Below are 21443 nucleotides of genomic sequence, written 5' to 3' on the forward strand. Positions count from 1 at the left end.
CTTTCACCCCTGGGTCAGCCCTAATAGCTGCCGCCAGTGGCTCTATGTAAAGGATGTAGAGCAGCGGTGAGAGTGGGCAGCCCTGTCTTACCCCTGAGTGCAACCTGAAAACTTCCCCTAAGTGACCGTTGACTGCCACTGTGCTCCCCACACCTGTGTATAATGTGCGCAACCATCCGACAAAACCCTTGTTAAAGCCTAACCTTTCCAATACCCTAAACATAAAGCCCCAGTGAACCCTGTCAAAGGCCTTTGCCTGGTCGAGGCCCACCACCATAAATGGCAGGTGTCTGTCTTCCGCCCAAGCGACAGCGTCTCGTATGAGCTGGAGATTCCATCTAACAGAGCGCCCCGCCACCCCACACGTTTGGTCCACATGGACCACGTGTGGAAGCGCTGTGCCCAGACGATCCGCTAGGACCTTTGCCAGGAGTTTATAGTCAACACACAACATTGTCAGTGGCCGCCAGTTTCCGAGGTCGGTGCCATCCCCCTTTTTAAACAGAAGGGAGATCACCCCTGTAGCCATAGTCCCTCCCATTGCACCTGTGAGAAGCACTGTGGACAACACCTCCAACACTACCGGTCCAAGAATCTCCCAGAACTTGAGATAAAACTCCACCGGCAGTCCGTCGATGCCAGGCACCTTCTGCTTGTTCATTTTACCAAGGGCTCCCTCGAGCTCTTTGAGTGTGAGCGGGGCCTCCAAAGCCTGCGCTATGTCCGACGGCACCTGCTTGGTCAGTAAGTTCAGGAAGTATTCCCCTCCCCCTACATCTACCTCTTTCTCCTGGAAACTTGTGCGGTAGTGGTCAGTAGCAGCCCCCACCATCTCAGCTGCCTCCAACACTACCACACCCTGCTTGTCCCTGATCCCGGTCTGTACCTGTCTTTTCCTGTCTGCCCGTATTGAGCTGAAGAAAGCAGCAGAACATGTCTCATGCTTCTCCAAGTAATTTCGTTGCACCAGGAACAGGTAAGCCCGGGCCCTACCCTCAAAGACCTCCCTGAGCTTTGCTTTTAGGGAGTCACAAGCCCACTGATTTACTGTGCCAGTGCTGTTTCCTTTGCTGTATTCAAGCTCGAGGAGGTGCTGTAAGCGAAACACCTCTCTCTTTGCCAACCTCACCTTCTTTTTAGAAAAACTGTCACAAAACATTTTCATGCGTTTCTTGGCTACTTCCCACCACTCCATCACTCCAGTACACAATGGTCTTAGTCCTAAAAGTTTTTTGAAAAACAGTTTAAAACTTTGTGTGAACATGTCCTCCTCTAGTATGCTTATATTTAAGCGCCAGTACCCACGCCCAAAAACAGGCAGGCACAGGCGCACCTCAAACAGCAGCCCATCATGGTCAGAGAAAAACACAGGGAGCAGTCGACCTGACACCAATATCATAGACTTTGAGGCAAACACGTAGTCAAGACGTCTATACGTTCCGCGTGAATTACGCCATGTGGGACCGTCTGCCAGTGGCCTAACCATCCCCCCCCCATCTACTAACCCGTGTCTAGCCATGAGGTGGGAGATATAAATATCGCTGGTGTCCCCCCCCTTGCCTAACTGCACATTGAAATCCCCACCTACAATTACCTGCCTATTGGTGGTCAGGTGTGTCTCTACTAAACCAAACATTTCTTGTCTTTCCCTCTGAGTTTGTGGTCCATACACCACAACAACCCTCAGCTTGTTGGTCCCCCATGTGATGTCAGCACCCAGTATCCTCCCTTGGACAATTGTGAACACATCCTCCACCCTTATCTCTTTAACCCCAAACAATATCCCTACACCTGTAGAGTGGACCCCTCCCACACTCCAGATTGAATCCCCTTTCGTCCACTCCCTTGAGAATTTCGCTACATCCCCTATGTCCCTTAGATGAACCTCCTGCAATAAACAAATATCAACATGCAGATGGTCCACAAAATCATAAACAACCCTTCTTTTAAACGTGTCCCTCATTCCTCTTACATTTAATGATAGCATCTTTACTACAGCCATTATAATTTGTATTTTTAAAGTGTTTACAGCCACACAAACCCCCCCCCCCCCCAAATACAACCTCCCTACTGCGAGAAGAAGTCCTCCCTCTCCATCTCGTCCGCCCAGGAAAAGGGCACTGGATTTGGCGATGTTGATGGCCTGTTGGGTCCCTCATATGCATCTTCTCCCATAGGGGATAGTATATTGAGCAGGTCTGGAGGTAAATCCAGCTCCAGCCCACAACCTACATTTGGCAGCTCACATGGATCTCCTCCGATATGCTCAATAGCTTCCCCACCCTTACCTAGCCCTATGTTACCCCCATCCTGCTCCTGATGTCCTCCCTCCTCTGCAGCCCTTCTTTGCTGCTCTACCCCACTAACCATCCCACCATCAACTCCCTTCTCTTGGTCCTGTCCCTCGGCCCTGTTGCCTTCCCCCTTTGACTTTTTACTATGGCCCTCCTCCTTACTCTCTCTTCTCACGCTTCTAATTGCTTTCCCCCCTCCGAAAACCTGTGATCCTTTCCGTGCCCCCTTCTTGATCTTGGAGGTGGCTGGATCTGGGCTGATGGGAGGAAATTCTCCCCCTGCGTGGTCACAGGTCACCTGGGCTTCGGTATCCCGGGTGGCACTGCCTTTTGTTCCTTTCTCCAGGGGGACTTCCTCTGTTCCAATCTCAGAAAGATCCGTAGCTGGCGCCGCCAGTACCGGTGTGCATGAGCCATTCTCTGCAGGCAAGGGTCCCTTTCCTGGATGCTTTGCTTTTTCTGGTTCTCCATTGGACTTGGCCACTTCCGCAAAGGTCCTCCTTCTGCTTGGACAGTTGCGGTAAAGGTGGCCCATTTCACCACATCCATGACAGGCCTTGGGCCCTGTGCACTCTTTAGCCTCATGGCCCCCTTGGCCACAGGTACGGCAGCCGGCTCTGGAACAGCCTGCCTCTGTATGGCCTGACTGCCTGCAACGCCTACAGAAAGCTGGTTGCCGGGCGTAAAACAGGTAACCGCGGTCCCCACCAAGGCTGAAAAGAGCAGGTGGATGCTTCAGTCCTCCATGTCCTTCTGCGTCAGGGTTCAGCAGCACTTGGAACTGCCTTCTTCCTGTCCAGAATCCCCTCATGTCTTTTACGTACCTAGCACTAGTCACAACCTCTCCGTGCTGTCCCAAAAAAGCCACTAGTGCTAGGTCGGTGACGAAGGGGTTGTAGGTATGCACCGTGATAGTTCTGAAATTTGGTCTGTCCAGGTTCAAAATCTTGTAACCGGCTATGAATCTTGTCCCAGCCTCCTTTCTACAGGCTTCAGCCACTCTTGAATACATATCTTCACTGACCAGGGTAACGTCAAAGGCTTTTTCTGGCTGGTTCCACTGGATGCAGTATCCATCTTCTACCTTCAGCCTCAGTTGTTCCAAGATGACATTTTTGCAGAACCAGTCTCTCGAAATCAGATGTTCCTCCACCGGCTCAGCCTGAAAGCGTATCGTGAACCTCACGCCGACCTTTGGGCTCGTCTGTTCCTTGGAGGCCGTTGGGGCCATCTTTTTGTCAGCTGTGTTCCTTCTTCGTCCAACTCTGTCGCCGTTTCTCCACTTGATCTTAGCCAAAAGGCCGAGAAGCGATAATCCACAAGTGTTGGATGTCCACGGTAACCTCTTGGCACAAATCTCCCTTGCTGTGGTACCCCGTTTGTAGGTGTGCATAACAATGGCTGCTGCTCATCACCTCCGCCCAAGCTCTCCTTTGTGGACACTTGATTTCTGACCTAGACAGCTCTTTGACTTTTCACAATTTCATAAGGCTCAGCCATACAGCAAAGCCTGCCAAAAATAGATTCAACTCATGTTTGTTCCTCTCCACGGAAGTCTTTAGTAAAAGGCGAAAGACTTGTGCGTTATGAAGAGAAACCAGAGTCAGCATGGCCCTCTGCTCGAGAGCAGCGGTGGAGGCTCTCGGTCACAGTCACCACCTTCGCGGTGGGCCTCTCTTTGCTTTCCGCATGTCAGATTCTAGTATACAACATTCCCACCACGCCCCCATCTGCCAACACAAATTATACAAGGCTTTATTTGCTCCTGCCCTGACTAGTGATTGGCTTTTAAGCCTTTTTAAGCGATACATCCCTGAACCACTTACATTGGGTCCAAAAGCGGACTCTGCTTTCTCACCAAGTCTCCCAGGAGATGTTGAGTGAAAAAACGTTTCAGTTTTTGACAAACGCTTCTGATTCTATTTGGAATCTAGTTGATGCTCATTGTGACCCCGTGCAGAGTCATGCATGATCGCTTTACAAGGCAGTGAGTCATCAGAGCAGTTTTGCACACTTGTCAAACTCTGCCAGGCCATTCCCTCAGTTTCATTGACCCAGTGTAGAATTCACCTTGAAACCTCCACAATTGTTTGAGTGTTTGCTTTTCTACAAGGTAAGAACAGAGTGCACCGTTCCCAGCGGCACTGCAATGCTAGGTCGATGCGTGGAGAGAAGGGAGCAAGCTCCAAATTTCTGCTCCTCTTGCCAAAAATCTGCTTAATATGTAGTCCTCATATAGAGGACATATCAGATATTAAACTGATAAGAACAGTTTTTTTTTTTTTTTTTTTTTTGGAATATTTTTTTATTTAATTCACTCATGAGCGGTACAATACTTTACATTACAAAGATCATCATCTCTCCACACCTTAAGACCTCCAGAATTCTATCGGACTAAAAGAAAATAAGAGGAGGTACAATAAAAGACTCTTTCATGAGTTCAGTCTACAGATTGTCAAAAATAATTTTCCATCGATCTTTAATTGAGTCGATGCCCCATTTGCTCGCCTCCAATTTAAGTTTTTTCCGCATAATGTCTTCAATACTGTGTGTAGTGTTTTCTATCGACCACTTTTCCGTCTCATTTATTATACTACCTCTTACCTCCCATAACTTAGCCTTCACAATTGATGTAAGTTCTAAGGCTTTGCACACACCTTTGTCCCCCTCTAAACTAAAATCCATGAACAGAACTTTTTCCCAGTTCACCTCTTTTAGAAAACCGAATCTTTGGCCCAATTTCTTCCACAATTGTTTTGCAAAGGGACATTCAAATAATGCATGTTCCACGGTTTCTACCCCATTGCATCCACGTCTTGGGCATATCCTATTTAATGTTAAATCATGATTAAATAGAGTATTCCTCACAGGTAATTTCCTATGAAACACCAACCAATTAAAATCTCTTAATCTGTTTTCTAGACTCTTGCATTGGGTTCTTCTCCACACGTCACTATGAACATGCAAACCATCTTTAGGGTCAAACTTAGCAATCAACGTTTCATACAGCTTTTTGTGATTAACTACTGAATCTCTTTTCCAACACTCCTTGTATTTCTTTGCCCAACTTATCATTTTTTTATAATGATCTGGCATGACCTCTGCTTTCGGAAAACTGTTTTCCCATTTCGCCACAAGAGGTCTCAGATGGATAGAGAGCCAGAATTTAATCAATGGTTGGCATTTGTGTTCAGGTGGGTTTAACATTATTCTACATGTATTTGAAAAAAACAAAACTTTGAACTTCAAACCTAAATTTGGCATGTCCCTACCACCTCTTTCGACCGGCTGATACATTGTAGCTCTTTTAATGTATTCATACCCTCCCCATATGAACTGAAACAGAGATTTTTGAAGTTTTAAACAAACTAAAGCCGGCATGGGGAAAATATAAGCCACATGAAGTAATGTCGGCAATAAATCAGATTTAATAACCAAAATCTTACCACTAATGGACAGCCTTCTTAATTTCCACATATTTAGTTTTTTCAGCACTTTTCCCAATTTTGTCTCCCAATTAGTTTCTCCATCATTGTTATTTCCAAAGGATATTCCCAGTAAAGTCATTGGCCCCGCACACAGAGAGAACCCTAAAGGGTTATCAACTCTGTCCTTCCACTTTCCAAAGTATTTGATTTGGGATTTTCCTGTATTGACTCTAGAACCAGAAGCAACTGAGAATGTGTCGATGACCTGCATAGCTTCGCGCAGACAGAAATCATCTTTTAAATACAGTACAGTGTCATCTGCATACTGGGATATGGTCAAGGATTCACCACCAGGCAGCTGTATACCCTTGATGTTAACATTTTTCCTGATTGCACATGCCAGCGTTTCAATGAATAGCACATACAAGGGGGCTGATGCTGGACATCCCTGTCTGACCCCTCTGGTTTGTTTAAAGAATTCACCAAGGTTGCCATTAACATTAACACTGCTTCCGACTTCTGTGTATAAAATCCTCAACCAACTCCTGAATCTAGCACCGAAGCCAAATTTCTTTAGTGTCCTAAACAAAAAATTGTGATCAACTCTGTCAAAGGCTTTTTCCTGGTCAAGACTGAGGACAATTAGTGGTATATTTCTGTCCTGAGAATAAGATAGTATATCTCTATGCATTTGTAAATTCCAGTTTAGTTGCCTGCCAGGTACTGCACATGTCTGATCTGAGCCGATGATTAAGGGTAGAGCTGACACCAAACGGTTTGTCAAAACCTTACTAAAAATCTTATAATCTGTACAAAGCATTGTTAGAGGCCTGTAGTTTGATATTTTGTTGACATCACCTTTTTTAAACAGCAGGGATATCACCCCTTTTCTCATGGATTCCCCCATAATCCCGGATGTACATATATAAGTGAACAACTCTAACAGCCATGACCCAATGTCTTCCCAAAATATTATATAAAATTATTTTGTGATCCTATCTATTCCTGGCACCTTGCCCTTTTTCAAAGACATGGTTGCCCTCAGGATTTCTTCTAAAGTAAAATCTTTATCTAGCTCTGTTCTCAGATCTTCAGGTATGAATCTGTCTATATTGTCTAACAATGTTGCACCTTTCATGTAGTCAACCTTTTCTGCTTTAAAAAACGTAGAAAAATGATTAGAGATAACTTGAGCAATCCCATCAGGATCGTTAATCTCCTCACCTGTTTCATTTAAAACGGAAACTATGCTCCTCCTCTTTGCCTGTGCTTTGGACTGTCTAAAGAAGTAGGGAGAACACTTTTCGTCACTCTCCCACTTCTCTCTAAGACACCGGAATTTATAGGCCTCTGCTCTGTTGTGAAAAAATAACCTCTGTTTATCTTGCAAATGTTTCAGCAAGTCCTTATCAATTTGTCCACCTGCATTTCTCTGTTCCATTAATTTATTTATGGCTTTTTGCAGTCGGTAGTATAATTTAAATTCCTCTTTCCTTGATTCTTTTGAGTAATTCTGTGTGTAGTATCTAATACGCAGCTTTGTGCTTTCCCACCATTCACAGACATTTTCATAAAATACTCTCATATGAAAGCAATCTTTTAGAAAACACTTTAATGCTACCCTAAACTGCTGGAGCTCTAGAATATTGTTGTTTAATTTCCAATACCCTTTACCATTTTTGATCATCATTGAGGTTAGTTTTACTGAGAGCATGTTGTGATCTGTGTAAAAAACTGGTGATACTTTCGCCCCTGTCACCTGAAATTCTACCGGACAAAATATATAGTCTATCCTACTCTTCGCCCCTCTACTATTTGACCATGTGAAGCCAAGATCGTCTGGGTTAGCTTTTTTATATGAATCCACCAAATTATACTTTGTAACAATATTTATTAAACTGGCCTCGGCCTTGCTGCCCTCACTTTGGGAATTGAAGTCTCCTCCAATTACCACATGGCGGTTGGTCATGAAAGCAGTGTCAAGACTAAGAAAAAGCTCCCTTCTCTCCTTTGGAGAAGAGTGGGCATATATGTTAATAACTCTTAACCCCTTTCCCTTCCAGTCAATATCTGTTACCAAAACCCTCCCCTGTACCACTGAAAAACTGCCAACCACTTGGACTTCATTATTCCCACATAGTGTTCCCACCCCAGATGAATGGACCCCCCCAATGCTCCACCTAGATTCACCTTTGGTCCACTCTTTTGAGAATAGGTTCACGTCGTCTTCATTTTTCAAGTGGACCTCTTGCAAAAGGCATAAAGAAAAGTTGATTGAACATAAATGAGAAAAGACCACTTCCCTTTTGGCCTTGTTCCTCAAACCTCTAACATTTATGGAAACTATATGTAATGAGGACATTCTGGTAAATGAGGAATGAGACAAAAAACAAAACAAACAAACAAACCATCAAAGACGAGACACTGTGTTTTCTCTAATTTTCAACTTCACAGTCAAATTCAATGCCTTCCCTATGTGTCTTTTCCTCGGGCACCGCGTGCCCTGAGTTGGGGGTATTACCCTCTGGAAGCAATGAGCATTGCTCTGAAACCAAATCCCTGTCAGAGTTGTTCGGAGCCAGGGACTCCACCAGGACACACCCGGACGGGGGCATGCTGCCGTCAGAGTCTGTCACCTCAGTCTGCACTGGAATTTGTCCATGTTCTCCACCCTCCAGCCCATCCACCCTGGCAGCAGCCTTCACATCCTGATCGCTGTTCACCTGCAGCCCCTCCATCTCCCCTTCCTCCTGCGACTCCTCCACAACCTCAGAAAGAACACTGAACACGCTATCCACTCCCAGGGGCACAGCGCTTGTCTCGATCCTCCTTTTTTTCCCCTTGCCTCCCCTGCTTTCCACTGTGGTCCACTCAGGAACAGGTTGGCTCTCCTCTGAGGTTGTAGTCTCCTCCCCCTTCTTCTTCTCTGGGGGAGGTGCTCGTTCAGGTGGATCAACCACATTTGCCTCAATCTCATTGTCCACAAACATTTGATCAATTACCTCGTTAATTGCTCTCAGGGAGGAGGCATCAGGATCTTCGCACATTGGTCGCCTTACAATGCTTGCATAGGAGGAGCGGACCTCAGGGCAGTGCTTAAATAAATGTCCTTCAGACCCACAAAGATTGCATTTTCTGGAACGGTCACAAGTCCCCATTTTGTGTCCTAGACCCTTGCAATTTCTGCACCTCACCTGCGTGCAGGATTCTGCCGTGTGACCAAAGTCTGTGCATTTTCTGCAGTAAATAGGCTGGCCCGAGTAGTACAGATATCCTCTATTTGTGCCTATGGTGAAGGAGGCAGGGGGGTGGTGGTAGCCATCGTGACCATCTGGGTCATCCTTCAGCCGCACACGACATTGTCTTTTTCCAGTCCAAACGTCAAGAGAGTCCCTGATTTCCCTCATGCTCGAAATCACTGTCATATGCTTAGAAAGGAAGTATCTGGTTGCTTCTTCAGTTACCCAGGGATTATAGTTATGAATTGTGATAACACGCTCACCAGTTCGGCAAAGGCTTTGAATCTGGTACTCCCTCAGTGGTCCATCAGCCAAACGATCAGCCAACCTTTTCGTTTCCTCCATCTTGGTGAGATTATAGAACGTAACATCAAAAAAACGGTCGGTGGCATTTCTCTGCAAGCAGAGGAGGTCATCTATCTTGAGGGACAAGGCTCCAAAAAGAATATTAACTCCAAATTCTCTCCTATCCAAAAAAACTTCAGTACTCTTCCAAATGAATCTCAAAGTATTTTTCAGCACGGGAAGTCCCTGCTGTGAAACTGTTGCTGACGTCATTATGACAATCCACGTCCGCAAACCCTTCTCACCTGGCTAGATCTTAGCCAAAAGGCCGAGAAGCGATAATCCACAAGTGTTGGATGTCCAAGCTAACCTCTTGGCACAAATCTCCCTTGCTGTGGTACCCCGTTTGTAGGTGTGCATAACAACGGCTGCTCATCACCTCCGCCCAAGCTCTCCTTTGTGGACACCTGATTGCTGACCTAGACAGCTCTTTGACTTTTCACAATTTCATAAGGCTCAGCCATACAGCAAAGCCTGCCAAAAATAGATTCAACTCATGTTTGTTCCTCTCCACGGAAGTCTTTAGTAAAAGGCGAAAGACTTGTGCGTTATGAAGAGAAACCAGAGTCAGCATGGCCCTCTGCTCGAGAGCAGCGGTGGAGCCTCTCGGTCACAGTCACCACCTTCGCGGTGGGCCTCTCTTTGCTTTCCGCATGTCAGATTCTAGTATACAACATTCCCACCACGCCCCCATCTGCCAACACAAATTATACAAGGCTTTATTTGCTCCTGCCCTGACTAGTGATTGGCTTTTAAGCCTTTTTAAGCGATACATCTCTGAACCACTTACATTGGGTCCAAAAGCGGACTCTGCTTTCTCACCAAGTCTCCCAGGAGATGTTGAGTGAAAACACGTTTCAGTTTTTGACAAATGCTTCTGATTCTATTTGGAATCCAGTTGATGCTCATTGTGACCCGTGCAGAGTCATGCATAATCACTTCACAAGGCAGTGAGTCATAAGAGCAGTTTTGCACACTTGTCAAACTCTGCCAGGCCATTCCCTCAGTTTCATTGACCCAGTGTAGAATTCACCTTGAAACCTCCACAATTGTTTGAGTGTTTGCTTTTCTACAAGGTAAGAACAGAGTGCACCGTTCCCAGCGGCACTGCAATACTAGGTCGATGCGTGGAGAGAAGGGAGCAAGCTCCAAATTTCTGCTCCTTTTGCCAAAAATCTGCTTAATATGTAGTCCTCATATAGAGGACATATCAGATATTAAACTGATAAGAACAGATACTACACTTGATCTTAGCCAAAAGGCCGAGAAGCGATAATCCACAAGTGTTGGATGTCCAAGCTAACCTCTTGGCACAAATCTCCCTTGCTGTGGTACCCCGTTTGTAGGTGTGCATAACAATGGCTGCTCATCACCTCCGCCCAAGCTCTCCTTTGTGGACACTTGATTTCTGACCTAGACAGCTCTTTGACTTTTCACAATTTCATAAGGCTCAGCCATACAGCAAAGCCTGCCAAAAATAGATTCAACTCATGTTTGTTCCTCTCCCATAAGTCTTTAGTAAAAGGCGAAAGACTTGTGCGTTATGAAGAGAAACCAGAGTCAGCATGGCCCTCTGCTCGAGAGCAGCGGTGGAGCCTCTCGGTCACAGTCACCACCTTCGCGGTGGGCCTCTCTTTGCTTTCCGCATGTCAGATTCTAGTATACAACATTCCCACCACGCCCCCATCTGCCAACACAAATTATAAAAGGCTTTATTTGCTCCTGCCCTGACTAGTGATTGGCTTTTATGCCTTTTTAAGCGATACATCCCTGAACCACTTACATTGGGTCCAAAAGCGGACTCTGCTTTCTCACCAAGTCTCCCAGGAGATGTTGAGTGAAAACACGCTTCAGTTTTTGACAAATGCTTCTGATTCTATTTGGAATCCAGTTGATGCTCATTGTGACCCCGTGCAGAGTCATGCATAATCACTTCACAAGGCAGTGAGTCATAAGAGCAGTTTTGCACACTTGTCAAACTCTGCCAGGCCATTCCCTCAGTTTCATTGACCCAGTGTAGAATTCACCTTAAAACCTCCACAATTGTTTGAGTGTTTGCTTTTCTACAAGGTAAGAACAGAGAGCACCGTGCCCAGCGGCACTGCAATGCTAGGCCAATGCTCGGAGAGAAGGGAGCAAGCTCCAAATTTCTGCTCCTCTTGCCAAAAATCTGCTTAATATGTAGTCCTCATATAGAGGACATATCAGATATTAAACTGATAAGAACAGATTTTTTTTTTTTTTTTTTGGAATTTTTTTTATTTAATTCACTCATGAGCAGTACAATACTTTACATTACAAAGATCATCATCTCTCCACATCTTAAGACCTCCAGAATTCTATCGGACTAAAAGAAAATAAGAGGAGGTACAATAAAAGACTCTTTCATGAGTTCAGTCTACAGATTGTCAAAAATAATTTTCCATCGATCTTTAATTGAGTCGATGCCCCATTTGCTCGCCTCCAATTTAAGTTTTCGCCGCATAATGTCTTCAATACTGTGTGTAGTGTTTTCTATCGACCACTTTTCCGTCTCATTTATTATACTACCTCTTACCTCCCATAACTTAGCCTTCACAATTGATGTAAGTTCTAAGGCTTTGCACACACCTTTGTCCCCCTCTAAACTAAAATCCATGAACAGAACTTTTTCCCAATTCACCTCTTTTAGAAACCCGAATCTTTGGCCCAATTTCTTCCACAATTGTTTTGCAAAAGGACATTCAAATAATGCATGTTCCACGGTTTCTACCCCATTGCATCCACGTCTTGGGCATATCCTATTTAATGTTAAATCATGATTAAATAGAGTATTCCTCACAGGTAATTTCCTATGAAGCACCAACCAATTAAAATCTCTTAATCTGTTTTCTAGACTCTTGCATTGGGTTCTTCTCCACACGTCACTATGAACATGCAAACCATCTTTAGGGTCAAACTTAGCAATCAACGTTTCATACAGCTTTTTGTGATTAACTACTGAATCTCTTTTCCAACACTCCTTGTATTTCTTTGCCCAACTTATCATTTTTTTATAATGATCTGGCATGACCTCTGCTTTCGGAAAACTGTTTTCCCATTTCGCCACAAGAGGTCTCAGATGGATAGAGAGCCAGAATTTAATCAATGGTTGGCATTTGTGTTCAGGTGGGTTTAACATTATTCTACATGTATTTGAAAAAAACAAAACTTTGAACTTCAAACCTAAATTTGGCATGTCCCTACCACCTCTTTCGACCGGCTGATACATTGTAGCTCTTTTAATGTATTCATACCCTCCCCATATGAACTGAAACAGAGATTTTTGAAGTTTTAAACAAACTAAAGCCGGCATGGGGAAAATATAAGCCACATGAAGTAATGTCGGCAATAAATCAGATTTAATAACCAAAATCTTACCACTAATGGACAGCCTTCTTAATTTCCACATATTTAGTTTTTTCAGCACTTTTCCCAATTTTGTCTCCCAATTAGTTTCTCCATCATTGTTATTTCCAAAGGATATTCCCAGTAAAGTCATTGGCCCCGCACACAGAGAGAACCCTAAAGGGTTATCAACTCTGTCCTTCCACTTTCCAAAGTATTTGATTTGGGATTTTCCTGTATTGACTCTAGAACCAGAAGCAACTGAGAATGAGTCGATGACCTGCATAGCTTCGCGCAGACAGAAATCATCTTTTAAATACAGTACAGTGTCATCTGCATACTGGGATATGGTCAAGGATTCACCACCAGGCAGCTGTATACCCTTGATGTTAACATTTTTCCTGATTGCACATGCCAGCGTTTCAATGAATAGCACATACAAGGGGGCTGATGCTGGACATCCCTGTCTGACCCCTCTGGTTTGTTTAAAGAATTCACCAAGGTTGCCATTAACATTAACACTGCTTCCGACTTCTGTGTATAAAATCCTCAACCAACTCCTGAATCTAGCACCGAAGCCAAATTTCTTTAGTGTCCTAAACAAAAAATTGTGATCAACTCTGTCAAAGGCTTTTTCCTGGTCAAGACTGAGGACAATTAGTGGTATATTTCTGTCCTGAGAATAAGATAGTATATCTCTATGCATTTGTAAATTCCAGTTTAGTTGCCTGCCAGGTACTGCACATGTCTGATCTGAGCCGATGATTAAGGGTAGAGCTGACACCAAACGGTTTGTCAAAACCTTACTAAAAATCTTATAATCTGTACAAAGCATTGTTAGAGGCCTGTAGTTTGATATTTTGTTGACATCACCTTTTTTAAACAGCAGGGATATCACCCCTTTTCTCATGGATTCCCCCATAATCCCAGATGTACATATATAAGTGAACAACTCTAACAGCCATGACCCAATGTCTTCCCAAAATATTATATAAAATTCTTTTGTGATCCCATCTATTCCTGGCACCTTGCCATTTTTCAAAGACATGGTTGCCCTCAGGATTTCTTCTAAAGTAAAATCTTTATCTAGCTCTGTTCTCAGATCTTCAGGTATGAATCTGTCTATATTGTCTAACAATGTTGCACCTTTCATGTAGTCAACCTTTTCTGCTTTAAAAAACGTAGAAAAATGATTAGAGATAACTTGAGCAATCCCATCAGGATCGTTAATCTCCTCACCTGTTTCATTTAAAACGGAAACTATGCTCCTCCTCTTTGCCTGTGCTTTGGACTGTCTAAAGAAGTAGGGAGAACACTTTTCGTCACTCTCCCACTTCTCTCTAAGACACCGGAATTTATAGGCCTCTGCTCTGTTGTGAAAAAATAACCTCTGTTTATCTTGCAAATGTTTCAGCAAGTCCTTATCAATTTGTCCACCTGCATTTCTCTGTTCCATTAATTTATTTATGGCTTTTTGCAGTCGGTAGTATAATTTAAATTCCTCTTTCCTTGATTCTTTTGAGTAATTCTGTGTGTAGTATCTAATACGCAGCTTTGTGCTTTCCCACCATTCACAGACATTTTCATAAAATACTCTCATATGAAAGCAATCTTTTAGAAAACACTTTAATGCTACCCTAAACCGCTGGAGCTCTAGAATATTGTTGTTTAATTTCCAATACCCTTTACCATTTTTGATCATCATTGAGGTTAGTTTTACTGAGAGCATGTTGTGATCTGTGTAAAAAACTGGTGATACTTTCGCCCCTGTCACCTGAAATTCTACCGGACAAAATATATAGTCTATCCTACTCTTCGCCCCTCTACTATTTGACCATGTGAAGCCAAGATCGTCTGGGTTAGCTTTTTTATATGAATCCACCAAATTATACTTTGTAACAATATTTATTAAACTGGCCTCGGCCTTGCTGCCCTCACTTTGGGAATTGAAGTCTCCTCCAATTACCACATGGCGGTTGGTCATGAAAGCAGTGTCAAGACTAAGAAAAAGCTCCCTTCTCTCCTTTGGAGAAGAGTGGGCATATATGTTAATAACTCTTAACCCCTTTCCCTTCCAGTCAATATCTGTTACCAAAACCCTCCCCTGTACCACTGAAAAACTGCCAACCACTTGGACTTCATTATTCCCACATAGTGTTCCCACCCCAGATGAATGGACCCCCCCAATGCTCCACCTAGATTCACCTTTGGTCCACTCTTTTGAGAATAGGTTCATGTCGTCTTCATTTTTCAAGTGGACCTCTTGCAAAAGGCATAAAGAAAAGTTGATTGAACATAAATGAGAAAAGACCACTTCCCTTTTGGCCTTGTTCCTCAAACCTCTAACATTTATGGAAACTATATGTAATGAGGACATTCTGGTAAATGAGGAATGAGACAAAAAACAAAACAAACAAACAAACCATCAAAGACGAGACACTGTGTTTTCTCTAATTTTCAACTTCACAGTCAAATTCAATGCCTTCCCTATGTGTCTTTTCCTCGGGCACCGCGTGCCCTGAGTTGGGGGTATTACCCTCTGGAAGCAATGAGCATTGCTCTGAAACCAAATCCCTGTCAGAGTTGTTCGGAGCCAGGGACTCCACCAGGACACACCCGGACGGGGGCATGCTGCCGTCAGAGTCTGTCACCTCAGTCTGCACTGGAATTTGTCCATGTTCTCCACCCTCCAGCCCATCCACCCTGACAGCAGCCTTCACATCCTGATCGCTGTTCACCTGCAGCCCCTCCATCTCCCCTTCCTCCTGCGACTCCTCCACAACCTCAGAAAGAACACTGAACACGCTATCCACTCCCAGGGGCACAGCGCTTGTCTCGATCCTCCTTTTTTTCCCCTTGCCTCCCCTGCTTTCCACTGTGGTCCACTCAGGAACAGGTTGGCTCTCCTCTGAGGTTGTAGTCTCCTCCCCCTTCTTCTTCTCTGGGGGAGGTGCTCGTTCAGGTGGATCAACCACATTTGCCTCAATCTCATTGTCCACAAACATTTGATCAATTACCTCGTTAATTGCTCTCAGGGAGGAGGCATCAGGATCTTCGCACATTGGTCGCCTTACAATGCTTGCATAGGAGGAGCGGACCTCAGGGCAGTGCTTAAATAAATGTCCTTCAGACCCACAAAGATTGCATTTTCTGGAACGGTCACAAGTCCCCATTTTGTGTCCTAGACCCTTGCAATTTCTGCACCTCACCTGCGTGCAGGATTCTGCCGTGTGACCAAAGTCTGTGCATTTTCTGCAGTAAATAGGCTGGCCCGAGTAGTACAGATATCCTCTATTTGTGCCTATGGTGAAGGAGGCAGGGGGGTGGTGGTAGCCATCGTGACCATCTGGGTCATCCTTCAGCCGCACACGACATTGTCTTTTTCCAGTCCAAACGTCAAGAGAGTCCCTGATTTCCCTCATGCTCGAAATCACTGTCACATGCTTAGAAAGGAAGTATCTGGTTGCTTCTTCAGTTACCCAGGGATTATAGTTATGAATTGTGATAACACGCTCACCAGTTCGGCAAAGGCTTTGAATCTGGTACTCCCTCAGTGGTCCATCAGCCAAACGATCAGCCAACCTTTTTGTTTCCTCCATCTTGGTGAGATTATAGAACGTAACATCAAAAAAACGGTCGGTGGCATTTCTCTGCAAGCAGAGGAGGTCATCTATCTTGAGGGACAAGGCTCCAAAAAGAATATTAACTCCAAATTCTCTCCTATCCAAAAAAACTTCAGTACTCTTCCAAATGAATCTCAAAGTATTTTTCAGCACGGGAAGTCCCTGCTGTGAAACTGTTGCTGACGTCATTATGACAATCCACGTCCGCAAACCCTTCTCACCTGGCTAGATCTTAGCCAAAAGGCCGAGAAGCGATAATCCACAAGTGTTGGATGTCCAAGCCAACCTCTTGGCACAAATCTCCCTTGCTGTGGTACCCCGTTTGTAGGTGTGCATAACAATGGCTGCTCATCACCTCCGCCCAAGCTCTCCTTTGTGGACACCTGATTGCTGACCTAGACAGCTCTTTGACTTTTCACAATTTCATAAGGCTCAGCCATACAGCAAAGCCTGCCAAAAATAGATTCAACTCATGTTTGTTCCTCTCCACGGAAGTCTTTAGTAAAAGGCGATGGCTTGTGCGTTATGAAGAGAAACCAGAGTCAGCATGGCCCTCTGCTCGAGAGCAGCGGTGGAGCCTCTCGGTCACAGTCACCACCTTCGCGGTGGGCCTCTCTTTGCTTTCCGCATGTCAGATTCTAGTATACAACATTCCCACCACGCCCCCATCTGCCAACACAAATTATACAAGGCTTTATTTGCTCCTGCCCTGACTAGTGATTGGCTTTTAAGCCTTTTTAAGCAATACATCCCTGAACCACTTACATTGGGTCCAAAAGCGGACTCTGCTTTCTCACCAAGTCTCCCAGGAGATGTTGAGTGAAAACACGTTTCAGTTTTTGACAAATGCTTCTGATTCTATTTGGAATCCAGTTGATGCTCATTGTGACCCCGTGCAGATTCATGCATAATCGCTTCACAAGGCAGTGAGTCATCAGAGCAGTTTTGCACACTTGTCAAACTCTGCCAGGCCATTCCCTCAGTTTCATTGACCCAGTGTAGAATTCACCTTGAAACCTCCACAATTGTTTGAGTGTTTGCTTTTCTACAAGGTAAGAACAGAGTGCACCGTTCCCAGCGGCACTGCAATGCTAGGTCGATGCGTGGAGAGAAGGGAGCAAGCTCCAAATTTCTGCTCCTCTTGCCAAAAATCTGCTTAATATGTAGTCCTCATATAGAGGACATATCAGATATTAAACTGATAAGAACAGATACTACACTTGATCTTAGCCAAAAGGCCGAGAAGCGATAATCCACAAGTGTTGGATGTCCACGCCAACCTCTTGGCACAAATCTCCCTTGCTGTGGTACCCCGTTTGTAGGTGTGCGTAACAATGGCTCATGACCTCCGCCCAAGCTCTCCTTTGTGGACACCTGATTGCTGACCTAGACAGCTCTTTGACTTTTCACAATTTCATAAGGCTCAGCCATACAGCAAAGCCTGCCAAAAATAGATTCAACTCATGTTTGTTCCTCTCAACGGAAGTCTTTAGTAAAAGGCGAAAGACTTGTGCGTTATGAAGAGAAACCAGAGTCAGCATGGCCCTCTGCTCGAGAGCAGCGTTGGAGCCTCTCGGTCACAGTCACCACCTTCGCGGTGGGGTTTCTCTTTGCTTTCCGCATGTCAGATTCTAGTATACAACAGTCCACCACGCCCCCATCTGCCAACACAAATTATACAAGGCTTTATTTTCTCCTGCCCTGACTAGTGATTGGCTTTTAAGCCTTTTTAAGCGATACATCCCTGAACCACTTACATTGGGTCCAAAAGCGGACTCTGCTTTCTCACCAAGTCTCCCAGGAGATGTTGAGTGAAAACACGTTTCAGTTTTTGACAAATGCTTCTGATTCTATTTGGAATCCAGTTGATGCTCATTGTGACCCCGTGCAGAGTCATGCATAATCACTTCACAAGGCAGTGAGTCATAAGAGCAGTTTTGCACACTTGTCAAACTCTGCCAGGCCATTCCCTCAGTTTCATTGACCCAGTGTAGAATTCACCTTGAAACCTCCACAATTGTTTGAGTGTTTGCTTTTCTACAAGGTAAGAACAGAGTGCACCGTTCACTGCGGCACTGCAATGCTAGGTCGATGCGTGGAGAGAAGGGAGAAAGCTCCAAATTTCTGCTCCTCTTGCCAAAAATCTGCTTAATATGTAGTCCTCATATAGAGGACATATCAGATATTAAACTGATAAGAACAGATACTACACTTGATCTTAGCCAAAAGGCCGAGAAGCGATAATCCACAAGTGTTGGATGTCCAAGCTAACCTCTTGGCACAAATCTCCCTTGCTGTGGTACCCCGTTTGTAGGTGTGCATAACAATGGCTGCTCATCACCTCCGCCCAAGCTCTCCTTTGTGGACACCTGATTGCTGACCTAGACAGCTCTTTGACTTTTCACAATTTCATAAGGCTCAGCCATACAGCAAAGCCTGCCAAAAATAGATTCAACTCATGTTTGTTCCTCTCCACGGAAGTCTTTAGTAAAAGGCGAAAGACTTGTGCGTTATAAAGAGAAACCAGAGTCAGCATGGCCCTCTGCTCGAGAGCAGCGGTGGAGCCTCTCGGTCACAGTCACCACCTTCGCGGTGGGCCTCTCTTTGCTTTCCGCATGTCAGATTCTAGTATACAACATTCCCACCACGCCCCCATCTGCCAACACAAATTATACAAGGCTTTATTTGCTCCTGCCCTGACTAGTGATTGGCTTTTAAGCCTTTTTAAGCGATACATCTCTGAACCACTTACATTGGGTCCAAAAGCGGACTCTGCTTTCTCACCAAGTCTCCCAGGAGATGTTGAGTGAAAACACGTTTCAGTTTTTGACAAATGCTTCTGATTCTATTTGGAATCCAGTCGATGCTCATTGTGACCCCGTGCAGAGTCATGCATAATCACTTCACAAGGCAGTGAGTCATAAGAGCAGTTTTGCACACTTGTCAAACTCTGCCAGGCCATTCCCTCAGTTTCATTGACCCAGTGTAGAATTCACCTTGAAACCTCCACAATTGTTTGAGTGTTTGCTTTTCTACAAGGTAAGAACAGAGTGCACCGTTCCCAGCGGCACTGCAATGCTAGGCCAATGCTCGGAGAGAAGGGAGCAAGCTCCAAATTTCTGCTCCTCTTGCCAAAAATCTGCTTAATATGTAGTCCTCATATAGAGGACATATCAGATATTAAACTGATAAGAACAGATACTACACTTGATCTTAGCCAAAAGGCCGAGAAGCGATAATCCACAAGTGTTGGATGTCCAAGCTAACCTCTTGGCACAAATCTCCCTTGCTGTGGTACCCCGTTTGTAGGTGTGCATAACAATGGCTGCTCATCACCTCCGCCCAAGCTCTCCTTTGTGGACACCTGATTGCTGACCTAGACAGCTCTTTGACTTTTCACAATTTCATAAGGCTCAGCAAAACAGCAAAGCCTGCCAAAAATAGATTCAACTCATGTTTGTTCCTCTCCACGGAAGTCTTTAGTAAAAGGCGAAAGACTTGTGCGTTATGAAGAGAAACCAGAGTCAGCATGGCCCTCTGCTCGAGAGCAGCGGTGGAGCCTCTCGGTCACAGTCACCACCTTCGCGGTGGGCCTCTCTTTGCTTTCCGCATGTAAGATTCTAGTATACAACATTCCCACCACGCCCCCATCTGCCAACACAAATTATACAAGGCTTTATTTGCTCCTGCCCTGACTAGTGATTGGCTTTTAAGCCTTTTTAAGCAATACATCCCTGAACCACTTACATTGGGTCCAAAAGCGGACTCTGCTTTCTCACCAGGTCTCCCAGGAGATGTTGAGTGAAAACACGTTTCAGTTTTTGACAAATGCTTCTGATTCTATTTGGAATCCAGTTGATGCTCATTGTGACCCCGTGCAGATTCATGCATAATCGCTTCACAAGGCAGTGAGTCATCAGAGCAGTTTTGCACACTTGTCAAACTCTGCCAGGCCATTCCCTCAGTTTCATTGACCCAGTGTAGAATTCACCTTGAAACCTCCACAATTGTTTGAGTGTTTGCTTTTCTACAAGGTTAGAACAGAGTGCACCGTTCCCAGCGGCACTGCAATGCTAGGCCAATGCTCGGAGAGAAGGGAGCAAGCTCCAAATTTCTGCTCCTCTTGCCAAAAATCTGCTTAATATGTAGTCCTCATATAGAGCACATATCAGATATTAAACTGATAAGAACAGATTTTTTTTTTTTTTTTTTTTTATTACAAAAAACTTTCATCAGTTCAGTACAAATCAAGTCAAATCAATACAAATCAATTATCATGTATGACCATCCCTAATACAATTTTCGGCCACGACTGTGAGCCTTTACAGTCATAAATATTCGTTTTTCATATCCTACCCGGTCCATATTGCAGTAACAAAGGTGAAAACAATAAAAGAAAACAAAAAACAGCCCAAAGAACTCCATTTGACCTCACACTCAGTTCACCATATCCACCCAAACCCTCCCTTCCACCTTTCTAGGGCTGCATGCTTCCCCCACTTCTCTATATCCCTTTTGATTTTCCCTTTTACATCAGCTTCCACCCTCCTCATGATCCCTTCCACACTGCTGTCTTTATTTCTCTTTACCAGATCTTGCCTGGCCGACCACATTATCCTCTTTGTAGTGCTTATGATATACCACATTGGGAAATTTCCTGAGCCTAAACCTCTTTCAACCTTATCCCAGGTCAAATTAAATCCTCGGACCACCTGCCCTAGCCGTTCCCCCACTTTACCCCATACTATCTTTGCAATTGGACCGTCCCACATGACATGCCCGACCGTTTCCTCCCCCGGACAGGTTGGCCGAGGGCACACAGGGGATCTTGCCAACCCATGCCGGTACATGGTTTCCCGCACTGGCAGGCATTTGTGCAGGCATAACCAATTGATGTCTTTTAGCTCATTGTCAAGCCCCCCTGGCTGAATCCCCCTCCAAATCTCTTTCGGGGTCCCCACCACCGAAGGTGCGACCACTCCCTTGCTGACCTCTCTGTAGAGGGCTCTGTGATCTATTTTTATTTCTCTGTTTGAGGCTTCAGGATGAGCCTGCAACCACCTGGCTGCATGGTTGTAATGCCATGGCTGCTGCTCCACCCTGGGTGCCAAATTGTTCCAGACAATCAACCCCCTAGCTTGGTACGCG

At 44.8% G+C, this 21443-nt stretch overlaps 13 non-coding genes and 1 pseudogene across 13 annotated transcripts; all 14 read right to left on the reverse strand.

The window, feature by feature from the left end:
• Positions 1-3787: 3787 nt before the first annotated feature.
• Positions 3788-3900, reverse strand: LOC133963618 (U5 spliceosomal RNA). Its single transcript, XR_009923111.1, has one exon. It is a non-coding gene; the product is annotated as a U5 spliceosomal RNA (small nuclear RNA).
• A 513-nt stretch (positions 3901-4413) lies between these two features.
• On the reverse strand, positions 4414-4595 carry LOC133963053 (U2 spliceosomal RNA). The gene has a single exon (XR_009922593.1). It is a non-coding gene; the product is annotated as a U2 spliceosomal RNA (small nuclear RNA).
• A 5168-nt stretch (positions 4596-9763) lies between these two features.
• On the reverse strand, positions 9764-9876 carry LOC133963619 (U5 spliceosomal RNA). Its single transcript, XR_009923112.1, has one exon. It is a non-coding gene; the product is annotated as a U5 spliceosomal RNA (small nuclear RNA).
• Positions 9877-10388: 512 nt separating this feature from the next.
• Positions 10389-10580, reverse strand: LOC133962626 (U2 spliceosomal RNA). Its single transcript, XR_009922207.1, has one exon. It is a non-coding gene; the product is annotated as a U2 spliceosomal RNA (small nuclear RNA).
• A 177-nt stretch (positions 10581-10757) lies between these two features.
• On the reverse strand, positions 10758-10869 carry LOC133963869 (U5 spliceosomal RNA). The gene has a single exon (XR_009923349.1). It is a non-coding gene; the product is annotated as a U5 spliceosomal RNA (small nuclear RNA).
• Positions 10870-11382: 513 nt separating this feature from the next.
• Positions 11383-11563, reverse strand: LOC133963078 (U2 spliceosomal RNA; annotated as a pseudogene).
• Positions 11564-16728: 5165 nt separating this feature from the next.
• Positions 16729-16840, reverse strand: LOC133963885 (U5 spliceosomal RNA). The gene has a single exon (XR_009923365.1). It is a non-coding gene; the product is annotated as a U5 spliceosomal RNA (small nuclear RNA).
• Positions 16841-17353: 513 nt separating this feature from the next.
• Positions 17354-17545, reverse strand: LOC133962583 (U2 spliceosomal RNA). Its single transcript, XR_009922167.1, has one exon. It is a non-coding gene; the product is annotated as a U2 spliceosomal RNA (small nuclear RNA).
• A 174-nt stretch (positions 17546-17719) lies between these two features.
• On the reverse strand, positions 17720-17832 carry LOC133963828 (U5 spliceosomal RNA). Its single transcript, XR_009923311.1, has one exon. It is a non-coding gene; the product is annotated as a U5 spliceosomal RNA (small nuclear RNA).
• Positions 17833-18345: 513 nt separating this feature from the next.
• On the reverse strand, positions 18346-18537 carry LOC133962962 (U2 spliceosomal RNA). Its single transcript, XR_009922524.1, has one exon. It is a non-coding gene; the product is annotated as a U2 spliceosomal RNA (small nuclear RNA).
• A 177-nt stretch (positions 18538-18714) lies between these two features.
• LOC133963687 (U5 spliceosomal RNA) lies at positions 18715-18827 on the reverse strand. Its single transcript, XR_009923177.1, has one exon. It is a non-coding gene; the product is annotated as a U5 spliceosomal RNA (small nuclear RNA).
• A 513-nt stretch (positions 18828-19340) lies between these two features.
• LOC133962746 (U2 spliceosomal RNA) lies at positions 19341-19532 on the reverse strand. Its single transcript, XR_009922320.1, has one exon. It is a non-coding gene; the product is annotated as a U2 spliceosomal RNA (small nuclear RNA).
• Positions 19533-19706: 174 nt separating this feature from the next.
• LOC133963749 (U5 spliceosomal RNA) lies at positions 19707-19822 on the reverse strand. Its single transcript, XR_009923234.1, has one exon. It is a non-coding gene; the product is annotated as a U5 spliceosomal RNA (small nuclear RNA).
• Positions 19823-20335: 513 nt separating this feature from the next.
• On the reverse strand, positions 20336-20525 carry LOC133963060 (U2 spliceosomal RNA). Its single transcript, XR_009922599.1, has one exon. It is a non-coding gene; the product is annotated as a U2 spliceosomal RNA (small nuclear RNA).
• Between the last annotated feature and the right edge of the window lie 918 nt (positions 20526-21443).

Source organism: Platichthys flesus, chromosome 10, assembly GCF_949316205.1.
Source record: "Platichthys flesus chromosome 10, fPlaFle2.1, whole genome shotgun sequence".
Lineage (NCBI taxonomy): Eukaryota > Metazoa > Chordata > Actinopteri > Pleuronectiformes > Pleuronectidae > Platichthys > Platichthys flesus.